Consider the following 13,349-nt stretch of genomic DNA (forward strand, 5'->3'; position numbering starts at 1 on the left):
CACTGGCACAGGTTGCCCAGGGAGTTTGCAGAGTCTCCGTCCTTGGCGATGTTCAAAACCCAAGGGCACATTGTCCCGGGCAACCTGCTCTAGGTGAGCCTGCTTGAGCAGGCAGGTTGGACCAGAGGAACTCTACAGGTCCCTTCCAACCTCCACCCTCCTGTGTGAGTCCGTGCTTTGGTTTCACTCCTAAAGCACCTGAACTCAGCCCTGATGCCTGCGGGAAAGGATGCTGGGACAAGGCAAGATCCCAGACTCCTCCCTGAGGACTCATCACAAAAACCCATCTACCTACTCCAGAATATCGTATGGCAGACACACTCAGAAGAGAGAAAAGATCCTTTTATTGCAAACATCAACTGCGGCGGGGGGGCGGGCCTGGGAGTCACAGGGCTTCAGCCAGTAACAGGGAAACGGCACCTACAACGACAGAGTCAGAGAGCACTGATAAACCCATGAAGGCAGGAATAGGCATGACTCGCTTCCCCTTTCTTTAGGGAACACCGTTGACGAGGAATTGTTCATAGCCCAGAAGAGAGAGCTATGGCTGGCATCAACCAGGGCACGGCTCTGGCGCCTTATGCCCACGGGAAATGCCCTTAGAGACCTGCATGCATGCACAGATGCACAGGGCCCCTGTGCCACGCAGCAGGGCTCGATGGGGAGCCCCTGGGGAGCGGCCATGGAGTTATTTCCAAGCCCCGCGCAGCACCGTCCCTTGCCAGCAGGTCGGACTGACTTGCAGCAGCGCTGAGAGTTGGGAAAGATGGGCAGCAGAGCCTGGTACACACCTGGGCTTCCTGAACTGCTGGACCTTCCTGCATCTTTTCACCGGTCCGTCCCCAAAAACGTTTTCTCTCTTCCTCCTCCTCTTTTCTGCGTGTCTGTCACTCTTCTCTCCCCAGACCTGTTTTCTCTTTCGTTTTTTCTTTTTCTCCTTGTCCTGGGGAGAGCCTGCAAACCTTTTCATCCCACAGCGGTATGAGGTAGGGAAAGGCACGACCCACTGGAGTCGGTTCTGATTTTAACCAAAGCGAGCTCGTTTTACCATCTTTCCTCTGACAGGTTTGCCAGCTCTTCTGGGCGCACCAGGGGCTCTGCCGCGCTCTCAGGGGTGGTTGGAGCCAAAGCAACGGGTACCTACAACAGAAATGAATTAGAATTAGAATTCTAATTAGAATTATAATTCTAACTTAGAATTCTTCAGAGCTCTTTTCTTTCATCATTTCATGCGCTTATAAGCGACTGTAATGCCACCTGCACGTGCTTTGCAGACAGTCTATTTATCACAGGCAATCCAAAAGCACCTGTACCGTTGCTTTAATAAACTGCGCTGCTCATTAATCTAGTCGTGATAGTTCGTTCGTGCAACCAAACTCCCTAAGTCTGGTCATTCTCGTGCATTGAAGACAGCTAAGCCGAGAGTACAGTGCGCTATTAAGGGCATCCCTCATTGTGATAGCTCAGCATATTGAACGCGACCGCCCTTAGAGCGTCGAATTGGACATCGCTCAGAAAGAAATTAAACCTAGCCGTCCCCAGCCCCTCTGACATCTGAGGATAAGCTGGAATGCAAGGCAGTTTATTTTCTGCCAAACTTCTGGACTCAGTAACGCCACACAGCCCGCGGGGCTGGCACCCCAAAGGCCTTCCTCCCAAGGATGCTGGGCCGAGGGGCGGCAGGCAGCGCTGCGCACAGGGGGCCCCCTCACCCCCCACCCCATGTCACAATGCCACCACCCGGCAACGCAGCAGTCACAATGCCCCGGGGCACTATAAAAGGGGCAGCCTCCCCTGTCCCACTGCCAGTCTGCCTGGCAGGCGGCCCAGACACATCCCAGAGGAAGTCCGTGAGGAGCCGCTGGAATTCCTTGCCCAGTGCTGAGGGAGGAAGACCAGAGGCTGGACCAGGCTGCTAGAGACATGAAGAACCACCAAGCCCTGGAGGTGCCCGAGGCCATCAGGCTTGTTTGCATGGAGAGCTGTGGCAAGACCAAGGGAATGTCTTCTTGAGGAGCACTGCAGAGCTCGCCGTCCTCACTCCCTGCGGAACCAGTGGCAGCAGCCGTAAGAAGTGGGATGCAGAGATGTTGCCAGGGCTCCCAGTGCTTTGGAGCACCCGCTGGTGGCCCAAAGGCGCGGGAAGGATTCTTGCCCCCAAGGTCAATCAGGCCGGGGGCACTTGGCCACTCTTGGAAGCCCCAAGATGGCTCCAGGTTCAGGGAGAACAGGGCTTGGGCATCCTCTGGGGGGCCTGACCGGCCTGCGGGACCAGGAGGCAGGTCTTGCTCACACGTGCTCAGGGAATAGCCGATTGCCAGCTCTGGGGTCAGGAAGGAATTTTACCCTGGTGCAGATTGGCACTGGGCCCCAGGAGTTTTTGCCTTCCTCTGCAGCACTGAGCAGGACCACTTGTCAGGACTCCTCCGCTCCGTTTTGGCTAGGTTACTGCCTGCTGCTCGTGCAAGATCTCAGGTAGCAGCCCCAGACTCCTAAAAGGAAACTACCCTTGAGATTTTTCTCTTTTGGAGCAAGCTCGCCCCTTTGGGATCCACCTGTGTCTCCTCCCAGGCATCTCCAGAGCCTTTTGGCCTCTTCATAGGTATCTTTTCTTAGGATCTAAGGTCTGAAAAGCAGACGCGAAAAGATTCTGGGAGATGCCTGGGAGGACTCTCAGGTCGATCCTGGAGGAGAGCTTCCTGCAAAAGAGAAGAATGATCTAGGGTAGCCTCGTTAGACAAGTCTGGGGCTGCTACCTGGGATCTCCGGTCCTCATAAGAAAAGCCCAAAAGACTCTAGGAGAGGTCTGGAAGGAATCAAAGGGGATCCCAGAGGGCAGTGTTTCCTCCAAAAAAGAAAAAAACCTCAACGGTAGCTTCCTTGGAGGAGTCTGGGGCTTCTACCTGACCCCTTAGGTAGGTAAAGCAGAGGACAGAAGACTGTGGGAGATGCCTGGGAGGAGTCTCAGGTGCCTGTCGGAGTTGAGAGATTTCTCTACAGGAGAACAAAAATGTCTCGAGCTACTTACTTGGAGGAGTCTGGGGCAGGTAGCTGGGATCTCCGGTCCTGAACGCAGAGGTCAAAACATTCTGGGATGACGCCTGGGAGGAGTCTTGGGTCGATCCCGGAGAAGAGAACTTCCTGCAAAAGAAAAGAATCATCTAGGGTAGCCTCATTAGACAAGTCTGGGGCTGCTACCTGGGATCTCCGGTCCTTATAAGAAAAGGCCAAAAGACTCTAGGAGACGTCTGGAAGGAATCACAGGGAATCCCGGAGGTCAGAGGCTCCTCGAAAAAAAGAAAAAAACCTCAACGGTAGCTTCCTTGGAGGAGTCTAGGGCTTCTACCTGACCCCTTAGGTAGGTAAAGCAGAGGACAGAAGACTGTGGGAGATGCCTGGGAGGAGTCTCAGGTGGCTGTCGGAGTTGAGAGATTTCTCTACAGGAGAACAAAAATGTCTCTTAGCTACTTACTTGGAGGAGTCTGGGGCAGGTAGATGGGATCTCCGGTCCTGAACGCAGAGGTCAAAACGTTCTGGGATGACCCCTGGGAGGAGTCTTGGGTCGATCCCGGAGAAGAGAGCTTCCTGCAAAAGAGAAGAATCATCTAGGGTAGCCTCATTAGACAAGTCTGGGGCTGCTACCTGGGATCTCCGGTCCTTATAAGAAAAGGCCAAAAGACGCTAGGAGACGTCTGGAAGGAATCACAGGGAATCCCGGAGATCAGAGGCTCCTCGAAAAAAAGAAAAAAGCCTCAACGGTAGCTTCCTTGGAGGAGTCTGGGGCTTCTACCTGAGCCCTTAGGTAGGTAAAGCAGAGGACAGAAGACTGTGGGAGATGCCTGGGAGGAGTCTCAGGTGCCTGTCGGAGTTGAGAGATTTCTCTACAGGAGAACAAAAATGTCTCGAGCTACTTACCTGGAGGAGTCTGGGGCAGGTAGCTGGGATCTCCGGTCCCGAACGGAGAGGTAAAAATGTTCTGGGATGACGCCTGGGAGGAGTCTTGGGTCGATCCCGGAGAAGAGAGCTTCCTGCAAAAGAGAAGAATCATCTAGGGTAGCCTCATTAGACAAGTCTGGGGCTGCTACCTGGGATCTCCGGTCCTTATAAGAAAAGGCCAAAAGACGCTAGGAGACGTCTGGAAGGAATCACAGGGAATCCAGGAGGGCAGAGGTTCCTCCAAAAAAGAAAAAAACCTCAACGGTAGCTTCCTTGGAGGAGTCTGGGGCTTCTACCTGACCCCTTAGGTAGGTAAAGCAGAAGACAGAAGACTGTGGGAGATGCCTGGGAGGAGTCTCAGGTGGCTGTCGGAGTTGAGAGATTTCTCTACAGGAGAACAAAAATGTGTCGAGCTACTTACTTGGAGGAGTCTGGGGCAGGTAGCTGGGATCTCCGGTCCTGAACGCAGAGGTCAAAACATTCTGGGATGACGCCTGGGAGGACTCTTGGGTTGATCCCAGAGAAGAGAGCTTCCTGCAAAAGAGAAGAATCTTCTAGGGTAGCCTCATTAGACAAGTCTGGGGCTGCTACCTGGGATCTCCGGTCCTTATAAGAAAAGGCCAAAAGACTCTAGGAGACGTCTGGAAGGAATCACAGGGGATCCCGGAGGGCACAGGCTCCTCCAAAAAAGAAAAAACCTCAATGGTAGCTTCCTTGGAGGAGTCTGGGGCTTCTACCTGACCCCTTAGGTAGGTAAAGCAGAGGACAGAAGACTGTGGGAGATGCCTGGGAGGAGTCTCAGGTGGCTGTCGGAGTTGAGAGATTTCTCTACAGGAGAACAAAAATGTCTCGAGCTACTTACTTGGAGGAGTCTGGGGCAGGTAGCTGGGATCTCCAGTCCCGAACGCAGAGGTCAAAATGTTCTGGGATGACGCCTGGGAGGAGTCTTGGGTTGATTCTGGAGAAGAGAGCTTCCTGCAAAAGAGAAGAATCATCTAGGGTAGCCTCATTAGACAAGTCTGGGGCTGCTACCTGCGATCTCCGGTCCTTATAAGAAAAGGCCAAAAGACTCTAGGAGACGTCTGGAAGGAATCAAAGGGGATCCCGGAGGGCAGTGTTTCCTCCAAAAAAGAAAAAAGCCTCAACGGTAGCTTCCTTGGAGGAGTCTGGGGTTTCTACCTGACCCCTTAGGTAGGTAAAGCAGAGGACAGAAGACTGTGGGAGATGCCTGGGAGGAGTCTCAGGTGCCTGTCGGAGTTGAGGGATTTCTCTACAGGAGAACAAAAATGTCTCGAGCTACTTACTTGGAGGAGTCTGGGGCAGGTAGATGGGATCTCCGGTCCCGAACGCAGATGTCAAAACGTTCTGGGATGACGCCTGGGAGGAGTCTTGGGTCGATCCCAGAGAAGAGAGCTTCCTGCAAAAGAGAAGAATCATATAGGGTAGCCTCATTAGACAAGTCTGGGGCTGCTACCTGGGATCTCCGGTCCTTATAAGAAAAGGCAAAAAGACGCTAGGAGACGTCTGGAAGGAATCACAGGGAATCCCGGAGGTCAGAGGCTCCTCGAAAAAAAGAAAAAAACCTCAACGGTAGCTTCCTTGGAGGAGTCTGGGGCTTCTACCTGACCCCTTAGGTAGGTAAAGCAGAGGACAGAAGACTGTGGGAGATGCCTGGGAGGAGTCTCAGGTGCCTGTCGGAGTTGAGAGATTTCTCTACAGGAGAACAAAAATGTCTCGAGCTACTTACCTGGAGGAGTCTGGGGCAGGTAGCTGGGATCTCCGGTCCCGAACGCAGAGGTAAAAATGTTCTGGGATGACGCCTGGGAGGAGTCTTGGGTCGATCCCGGAGAAGAGAGCTTCCTGCAAAACAGAAGAATCATCTAGGGTAGCCTCATTAGACAAGTCTGGGGCTGCTACCTGCGATCTCGGGTCCTTATAAGAAATGCCCAAAAGACTCTAGGAGACGTCTGGAAGGAATCACAGGGGATCCCGGAGGGCAGAGGTTCCTCCAAAAAAGAAAAAAACGTCAACGGTAGCTTCCTTGGAGGAGTCTAGGGCTTCTACCTGACCCCTTAGGTAGGTAAAGCAGAGGACAGAAGACTGTGGGAGATGCCTGGGAGGAGTCTCAGGTGGCTGTCGGAGTTGAGAGATTTCTCTACAGGAAAACAAAAATGTCTCGAGCTACTTACTTGGAGGAGTCTGGGGCAGGTAGCTGGGATCTCCGGTCCCGAATGCAGAGGTCAAAACATTCTGGGATGACGCCTGGGAGGACTCTTGGGTCAATCCTGGAGAAGAGAGCTTCCTGCAAAACAGAAGAATCATCTAGGGTAGCCTCATTAGACAAGTCTGGGGCTGCTACCTGGGATCTCCGGTCCTTATAAGAAAAGGCCAAAAGACTCTAGGAGACGTCTGGAAGGAATCACAGGGGATCCCAGAGGGCACAGGCTCCTCCAAAAAAGAAAAAACCTCAATGGTAGCTTCCTTGGAGGAGTCTGGGGCTTCTACCTGACCCCTTAGGTAGGTAAAGCAGAGGACAGAAGACTGTGGGAGATGCCTGGGAGGAGTCTCAGGTGCCTGTCGGAGTTGAGGGATTTCTCTACAGGAGAACAAAAATGTCTCGAGCTACTTACTTGGAGGAGTCTGGGGCAGGTAGATGGGATCTCCGGTCCTGAACGCAGAGGTCAAAACATTCTGGGATGACGCCTGGGAGGACTCTTGGGTTGATCCCAGAGAAGAGAGCTTCCTGCAAAAGAGAAGAATCATCTAGGGTAGCCTCATTAGACAAGTCTGGGGCTGCTACCTGGGATCTCCGGTCCTTATAAGAAAAGGCCAAAAGACGCTAGGAGACGTCTGGAAGGAATCACAGGGAATCCAGGAGGGCAGAGGTTCCTCCAAAAAAGAAAAAAACCTCAACGGTAGCTTCCTTGGAGGAGTCTGGGGCTTCTACCTGACCCCTTAGGTAGGTAAAGCAGAGGACAGAAGACTGTGGGAGATGCCTGGGAGGAGTCTAAGTTGCCTGTCGGAGTTGAGAGATTTCTCTACAGGAGAACAAAAATGTGTCGAGCTACTTACTTGGAGGAGTCTGGGGCAGGTAGCTGGGATCTCCGGTCTCGAACGCAGAGGTCAAAACGTTCTGGGATGACGCCTGGGAGGAGTCTTGGGTCGATCCCGGAGAAGAGAGCTTCCTGCAAAAGAGAAGAATCATCTAGGGTAGCCTCATTAGACAAATCTGGGGCTGCTACCTGCGATCTCCGGTCCTTATAAGAAAAGCCCAAAAGACTCTAGGAGACATCTGGAAGGAATCAAAGGGGCTCCCGGAGGGCAGTGTTTCCTCCAAAAAAGAAAAAAGCCTCAACGGTAGCTTCCTTGGAGGAGTCTGGGGCTTCTACCTGACCCCTTAGGTAGGTAAAGCAGAGGACAGAAGACTGTGGGAGATGCCTGGGAGGAGTCTCAGGTGGCTGTCGGAGTTGAGAGATTTCTCTACAGGAGAACAAAAATGTCTCGAGCTACTTACTTGGAGGAGGTTGGGGCAGGTAGATGGGATCTCCGGTCCCGAACGCAGAGGTCAAAACATTCTGGGATGACGCCTGGGAGGAGTCTTGGGTCGATCCCGGAGAGGAGAACTTCCTGCAAAAGAAAAGAATCATCTAGGGTAGCCTCATTAGACAAGTCTGGGGCTGCTACCTGGGATCTCCGGTCCTTATAAGAAAAGGCCAAAAGACTCTAGGAGACGTCTGGAAGGAATCACAGGGGATCCCAGAGGGCACAGGATCCTCCAAAAAAGAAAAAACCTCAATGGTAGCTTCCTTGGAGGAGTCTGGGGCTTCTACCTGACCCCTTAGGTAGGTAAAGCAGAGGACAGAAGACTGTGGGAGATGCCTGGGAGGAGTCTCAGGTGGCTGTCGGAGTTGAGAGATTTCTCTACAGGAGAACAAAAATGTCTCGAGCTACTTACTTGGAGGAGTCTGGGGCAGGTAGCTGGGATCTCCGGTCCTGAACGCAGAGGTCAAAACATTCTGGGATGACGCCTGGGAGGACTCTTGGGTCGATCCTAGAGAAGAGAACTTCATGCAAAAGAAAAGAATCATCTAGGGTAGCCTCATTAGACAAGTCTGGGGCTGCTACCTGGGATCTCCGGTCCTTATAAGAAAAGGCCAAAAGACTCTAGGAGACGTCTGGAAGGAATCACAGGGGATACCAGAGGGCACAGGCTCCTCCAAAAAAGAAAAAACCTCAACGGTAGCTTCCTTGGAGGAGTCTGGGGCTTCTACCTGACCCCTTAGGTAGGTAAAGCAGAGGACAGAAGACTGTGGGAGATGCCTGGGAGGAGTCTCAGGTGCCTGTCGGAGTTGAGAGATTTCTCTACAGGAGAACAAAAATGTCTCGAGCTACTTACTTGGAGGAGTCTGGGGCAGGTAGCTGGGATCTCCGGTCCCGAACACAGATGTCAAAACGTTCTGGGATGACGCCTGGGAGGAGTCTTGGGTCGATCCCAGAGAAGAGAGCTTCCTGCAAAAGAGAAGAATCATATAGGGTAGCCTCATTAGACAAGTCTGGGGCTGCTACCTGGGATCTCCGGTCCTTATGAGAAAAGGCCAAAAGACGCTAGGAGACGTCTGGAAGGAATCACAGGGAATCCCGGAGGTCAGAGGCTCCTCGAAAAAAAGAAAAAAACCTCAACGGTAGCTTCCTTGGAGGAGTCTGGGGCTTCTACCTGACCCCTTAGGTAGGTAAAGCAGAGGACAGAAGACTGTGGGAGATGCCTGGGAGGAGTCTCAGGTGCCTGTCGGAGTTGAGAGATTTCTCTACAGGAGAACAAAAATGTCTCGAGCTACTTACCTGGAGGAGTCTGGGGCAGGTAGCTGGGATCTCCGGTCCCGAACGCAGAGGTCAAAATGTTCTGGGATGACGCCTGGGAGGAGTCTTGGGTTGATTCCGGAGAAGAGAGCTTCCTGCAAAAGAGAAGAATCATCTAGGGTAGCCTCATTAGACAAGTCTGGGGCTGCTACCTGGGATCTCCGGTCCTTATAAGAAAAGGCCAAAAGACTCTAGGAGACGTCTGGAAGGAATCACAGGGAATCCAGGAGGGCAGAGGTTCCTCCAAAAAAGAAAAAAAACTCAACGGTAGCTTCCTTGGAGGAGTCTGGGGCTTCTACCTGACCCCTTAGGTAGGTAAAGCAGAAGACAGAAGACTGTGGGAGATGCCTGGGAGGAGTCTCAGGTGGCTGTCGGAGTTGAGAGATTTCTCTACAGGAGAACAAAAATGTGTCGAGCTACTTACTTGGAGGAGTCTGGGGCAGGTAGCTGGGATCTCCGGTCCTGAACGCAGAGGTCAAAACATTCTGGGATGACGCCTGGGAGGACTCTTCGGTTGATCCCAGAAAAGAGAGCTTACTGCAAAAGAGAAGAATCATCTAGGGTAGCCTCATTAGACAAGTCTGGGGCTGCTACCTGAGATCTCCAGTCCTTATAAGAAAAGGCCAAAAGACTCTAGGAGACGTCTGGAAGGAATCACAGGGGATCCCAGAGGGCACAGGCTCCTCCAAAAAAGAAAAAACCTCAACGGTAGCTTCCTTGGAGGAGTCTGGGGCTTCTACCTGACCCCTTAGGTAGGTAAAGCAGAGGACAGAAGACTGTGGGAGATGCCTGGGAGGAGTCTCAGGTGGCTGACGGAGTTGAGAGATTTCTCTACAGGAGAACAAAAATGTCTCGAGCTACTTACTTGGAGGAGTCTGGGGCAGGTAGATGGGATCTCCGGTCCCGAACGCAGAGGTCAAAACATTCTGGGATGACGCCTGGGAGGAGTCTTGGGTCGATCCCGGAGAAGAGAACTTCCTGCAAAAGAAAAGAATCATCTAGGGTAGCCTCATTAGACAAGTCTGGGGCTGCTACCTGGGATCTCCGGTCCTTATAAGAAAAGGCCAAAAGACTCTAGGAGACGTCTGGAAGGAATCACAGGGGATCCCGGAGGGCACAGGCTCCTCCAAAAAAGAAAAAACCTCAATGGTAGCTTCCTTGGAGGAGTCTGGGGCTTCTACCTGACCCCTTAGGTAGGTAAAGCAGAGGACAGAAGACTGTGGGAGATGCCTGGGAGGAGTCTCAGGTGCCTGTCGGAGTTGAGAGATTTCTCTACAGGAGAACAAAAATGTCTCGAGCTACTTACCTGGAGGAGTCTGGGGCAGGTAGCTGGGATCTCCGGTCCCGAACGCAGAGGTAAAAATGTTCTGGGATGACGCCTGGGAGGAGTCTTGGGTCGATCCCGGAGAAGAGAGCTTCCTGCAAAACAGAAGAATCATCTAGGGTAGCCTCATTAGACAAGTCTGGGGCTGCTACCTGCGATCTCGGGTCCTTATAAGAAATGCCCAAAAGACTCTAGGAGACGTCTGGAAGGAATCACAGGGGATCCCGGAGGGCAGAGGTTCCTCCAAAAAAGAAAAAAGCCTCAACGGTAGCTTCCTTGGAGGAGTCTGGGGTTCCTACCTGACCCCTTAGGTAGGTAAAGCAGAGGACAGAAGACTGTGGGAGATGCCTGGGAGGAGTCTCAGGTGGCTGTCGGAGTTGAGAGATTTCTCTACAGGAGAACAAAAATGTCTCGAGCTACTTACTTGGAGGAGTCTGGGGCAGGTAGCTGGGATCTCCGGTCCCGAATGCAGAGGTCAAAACGCTCTGGGATGACGCCTGGGAGGAGTCTTGGGTCGATCCCGGAGAAGAGAGCTTCCTGCAAAACAGAAGAATCATCTAGGGTAGCCTCATTAGACAAGTCTGGGGCTGCTACCTGCGATCTCGGGTCCTTATAAGAAATGCCCAAAAGACTCTAGGAGACGTCTGGAAGGAATCACAGGGGATCCCGGAGGGCAGAGGTTCCTCCAAAAAAGAAAAAAACGTCAACGGTAGCTTCCTTGGAGGAGTCTAGGGCTTCTACCTGACCCCTTAGGTAGGTAAAGCAGAGGACAGAAGACTGTGGGAGATGCCTGGGAGGAGTCTGAGGTGGCTGTCGGAGTTGAGAGATTTCTCTACAGGAGAACAAAAATGTCTCGAGCTACTTACTTGGAGGAGTCTGGGGCAGGTAGCTGGGATCTCCGGTCCCGAATGCAGAGGTCAAAACGCTCTGGGATGACGCCTGGGAGGACTCTTGGGTCAATCCTGGAGAAGAGAGCTTCCTGCAAAACAGAAGAATCATCTAGGGTAGCCTCATTAGACAAGTCTGGGGCTGCTACCTGGGATCTCCGGTCCTTATAAGAAAAGGCCAAAAGACTCTAGGAGACGTCTGGAAGGAATCACAGGGGATCCCAGAGGGCACAGGCTCCTCCAAAAAAGAAAAAACCTCAATGGTAGCTTCCTTGGAGGAGTCTGGGGCTTCTACCTGACCCCTTAGGTAGGTAAAGCAGAGGACAGAAGACTGTGGGAGATGCCTGGGAGGAGTCTCAGGTGGCTGTCGGAGTTGAGAGATTTCTCTACAGGAGAACAAAAATGTCTCGAGCTACTTACTTGGAGGAGTCTGGGGCAGGTAGCTGGGATCTCCGGTCCTGAACGCAGAGGTCAAAACATTCTGGGATGACACCTGGGAGGACTCTTGGGTTGATCCCAGAGAAGAGAGCTTCCTGCAAAAGAGAAGAATCATCTAGGGTAGCCTCATTAGACAAGTCTGGGGCTGCTACCTGGGATCTCCGGTCCTTATAAGAAAAGGCCAAAAGACGCTAGGAGACGTCTGGAAGGAATCACAGGGAATCCAGGAGGGCAGAGGTTCCTCCAAAAAAGAAAAAAACCTCAACGGTAGCTTCCTTGGAGGAGTCTGGGGCTTCTACCTGACCCCTTAGGTAGGTAAAGCAGAGGACAGAAGACTGTGGGAGATGCCTGGGAGGAGTCTAAGGTGCCTGTCGGAGTTGAGAGATTTCTCTACAGGAGAACAAAAATGTCTCGAGCTACTTACTTGGAGGAGTCTGGGGCAGGTAGCTGGGATCTCCGGTCTCGAACGCAGAGGTCAAAACGTTCTGGGATGACGCCTGGGAGGAGTCTTGGGTCGATCCCGGAGAAGAGAGCTTCCTGCAAAAGAGAAGAATCATCTAGGGTAGCCTCATTAGACAAATCTGGGGCTGCTACCTGCGATCTCCGGTCCTTATAAGAAAAGCCCAAAAGACTCTAGGAGACGTCTGGAAGGAATCAAAGGGGCTCCCGGAGGGCAGTGTTTCCTCCAAAAAAGAAAAAAGCCTCAACGGTAGCTTCCTTGGAGGAGTCTGGGGCTTCTACCTGACCCCTTAGGTAGGTAAAGCAGAGGACAGAAGACTGTGGGAGATGCCTGGGAGGAGTCTCAGGTGGCTGTCGGAGTTGAGAGATTTCTCTACAGGAGAACAAAAATGTCTCGAGCTACTTACTTGGAGGAGGTTGGGGCAGGTAGATGGGATCTCCGGTCCCGAACGCAGAGGTCAAAACATTCTGGGATGACGCCTGGGAGGAGTCTTGGGTCGATCCCGGAGAGGAGAACTTCCTGCAAAAGAAAAGAATCATCTAGGGTAGCCTCATTAGACAAGTCTGGGGCTGCAACCTGGGATCTCCGGTCCTTATAAGAAAAGGCCAAAAGACTCTAGGAGACGTCTGGAAGGAATCACAGGGGATCCCAGAGGGCACAGGCTCCTCCAAAAAAGAAAAAACCTCAATGGTAGCTTCCTTGGAGGAGTCTGGGGCTTCTACCTGACCCCTTAGGTAGGTAAAGCAGAGGACCGAAGACTGTGGGAGATGCCTGGGAGGAGTCTCAGGTGGCTGTCGGAGTTGAGAGATTTCTCTACAGGAGAACAAAAATGTCTCGAGCTACTTACTTGGAGGAGTCTGGGGCAGGTAGCTGGGATCTCCGGTCCTGAACGCAGAGGTCAAAACATTCTGGGATGACGCCTGGGAGGACTCTTGGGTCGATCCTAGAGAAGAGAACTTCATGCAAAAGAAAAGAATCATCTAGGGTAGCCTCATTAGACAAGTCTGGGGCTGCTACCTGGGATCTCCGGTCCTTATAAGAAAAGGCCAAAAGACTCTAGGAGACGTCTGGAAGGAATCACAGGGGATACCAGAGGGCACAGGCTCCTCCAAAAAAGAAAAAACCTCAACGGTAGCTTCCTTGGAGGAGTCTGGGGCTTCTACCTGACCCCTTAGGTAGGTAAAGCAGAGGACAGAAGACTGTGGGAGATGCCTGGGAGGAGTCTCAGGTGCCTGTCGGAGTTGAGAGATTTCTCTACAGGAGAACAAAAATGTCTCGAGCTACTTACTTGGAGGAGTCTGGGGCAGGTAGATGGGATCTCCGGTCCCGAACACAGATGTCAAAACGTTCTGGGATGACGCCTGGGAGGAGTCTTGGGTCGATCCCAGAGAAGAGAGCTTCCTGCAAAAGAGAAGAATCATATAGGGTAGCCTCATTAGACAAGTCT

The 13,349-nt window shown here is 52.4% G+C and overlaps 3 long non-coding RNA genes across 6 annotated transcripts; all 3 read right to left on the minus strand.

Moving 5' to 3' along the window:
- Positions 1–341: 341 nt before the first annotated feature.
- Positions 342–11,540, minus strand: LOC126036992 (uncharacterized). Of its 2 annotated transcripts, XR_007505417.1 has the most exons (7): positions 11,498–11,540; positions 3,916–3,988; positions 3,473–3,585; positions 3,029–3,141; positions 1,049–1,140; positions 792–962; positions 342–420 (listed from the first exon to the last, which is right to left on the minus strand). It is a non-coding gene; the product is annotated as an uncharacterized LOC126036992 (long non-coding RNA). The 2 variants fall into 2 exon arrangements; XR_007505416.1 differs by lacking the exon at positions 11,498–11,540 and having other exon boundaries at positions 3,916–4,085.
- LOC126036994 (uncharacterized) lies at positions 4,430–10,209 on the minus strand. Of its 3 annotated transcripts, none has more exons than XR_007505421.1 (3): positions 10,100–10,209; positions 5,241–5,353; positions 4,430–4,470 (listed from the first exon to the last, which is right to left on the minus strand). It is a non-coding gene; the product is annotated as an uncharacterized LOC126036994 (long non-coding RNA). The 3 variants fall into 3 exon arrangements; XR_007505419.1 differs by lacking the exon at positions 10,100–10,209 and adding an exon at positions 6,126–6,235; XR_007505420.1 differs by lacking the exon at positions 10,100–10,209 and adding an exon at positions 5,684–5,793.
- Positions 7,503–9,818, minus strand: LOC126036991 (uncharacterized). The gene is made up of 4 exons (XR_007505415.1): positions 9,659–9,818; positions 8,333–8,445; positions 7,892–8,000; positions 7,503–7,563 (listed from the first exon to the last, which is right to left on the minus strand). It is a non-coding gene; the product is annotated as an uncharacterized LOC126036991 (long non-coding RNA).
- Positions 11,541–13,349: the final 1,809 nt, after the last annotated feature.

Source organism: Accipiter gentilis, unplaced genomic scaffold (genome assembly GCF_929443795.1).
Source record: "Accipiter gentilis unplaced genomic scaffold, bAccGen1.1, whole genome shotgun sequence".
Lineage (NCBI taxonomy): Eukaryota > Metazoa > Chordata > Aves > Accipitriformes > Accipitridae > Astur > Astur gentilis.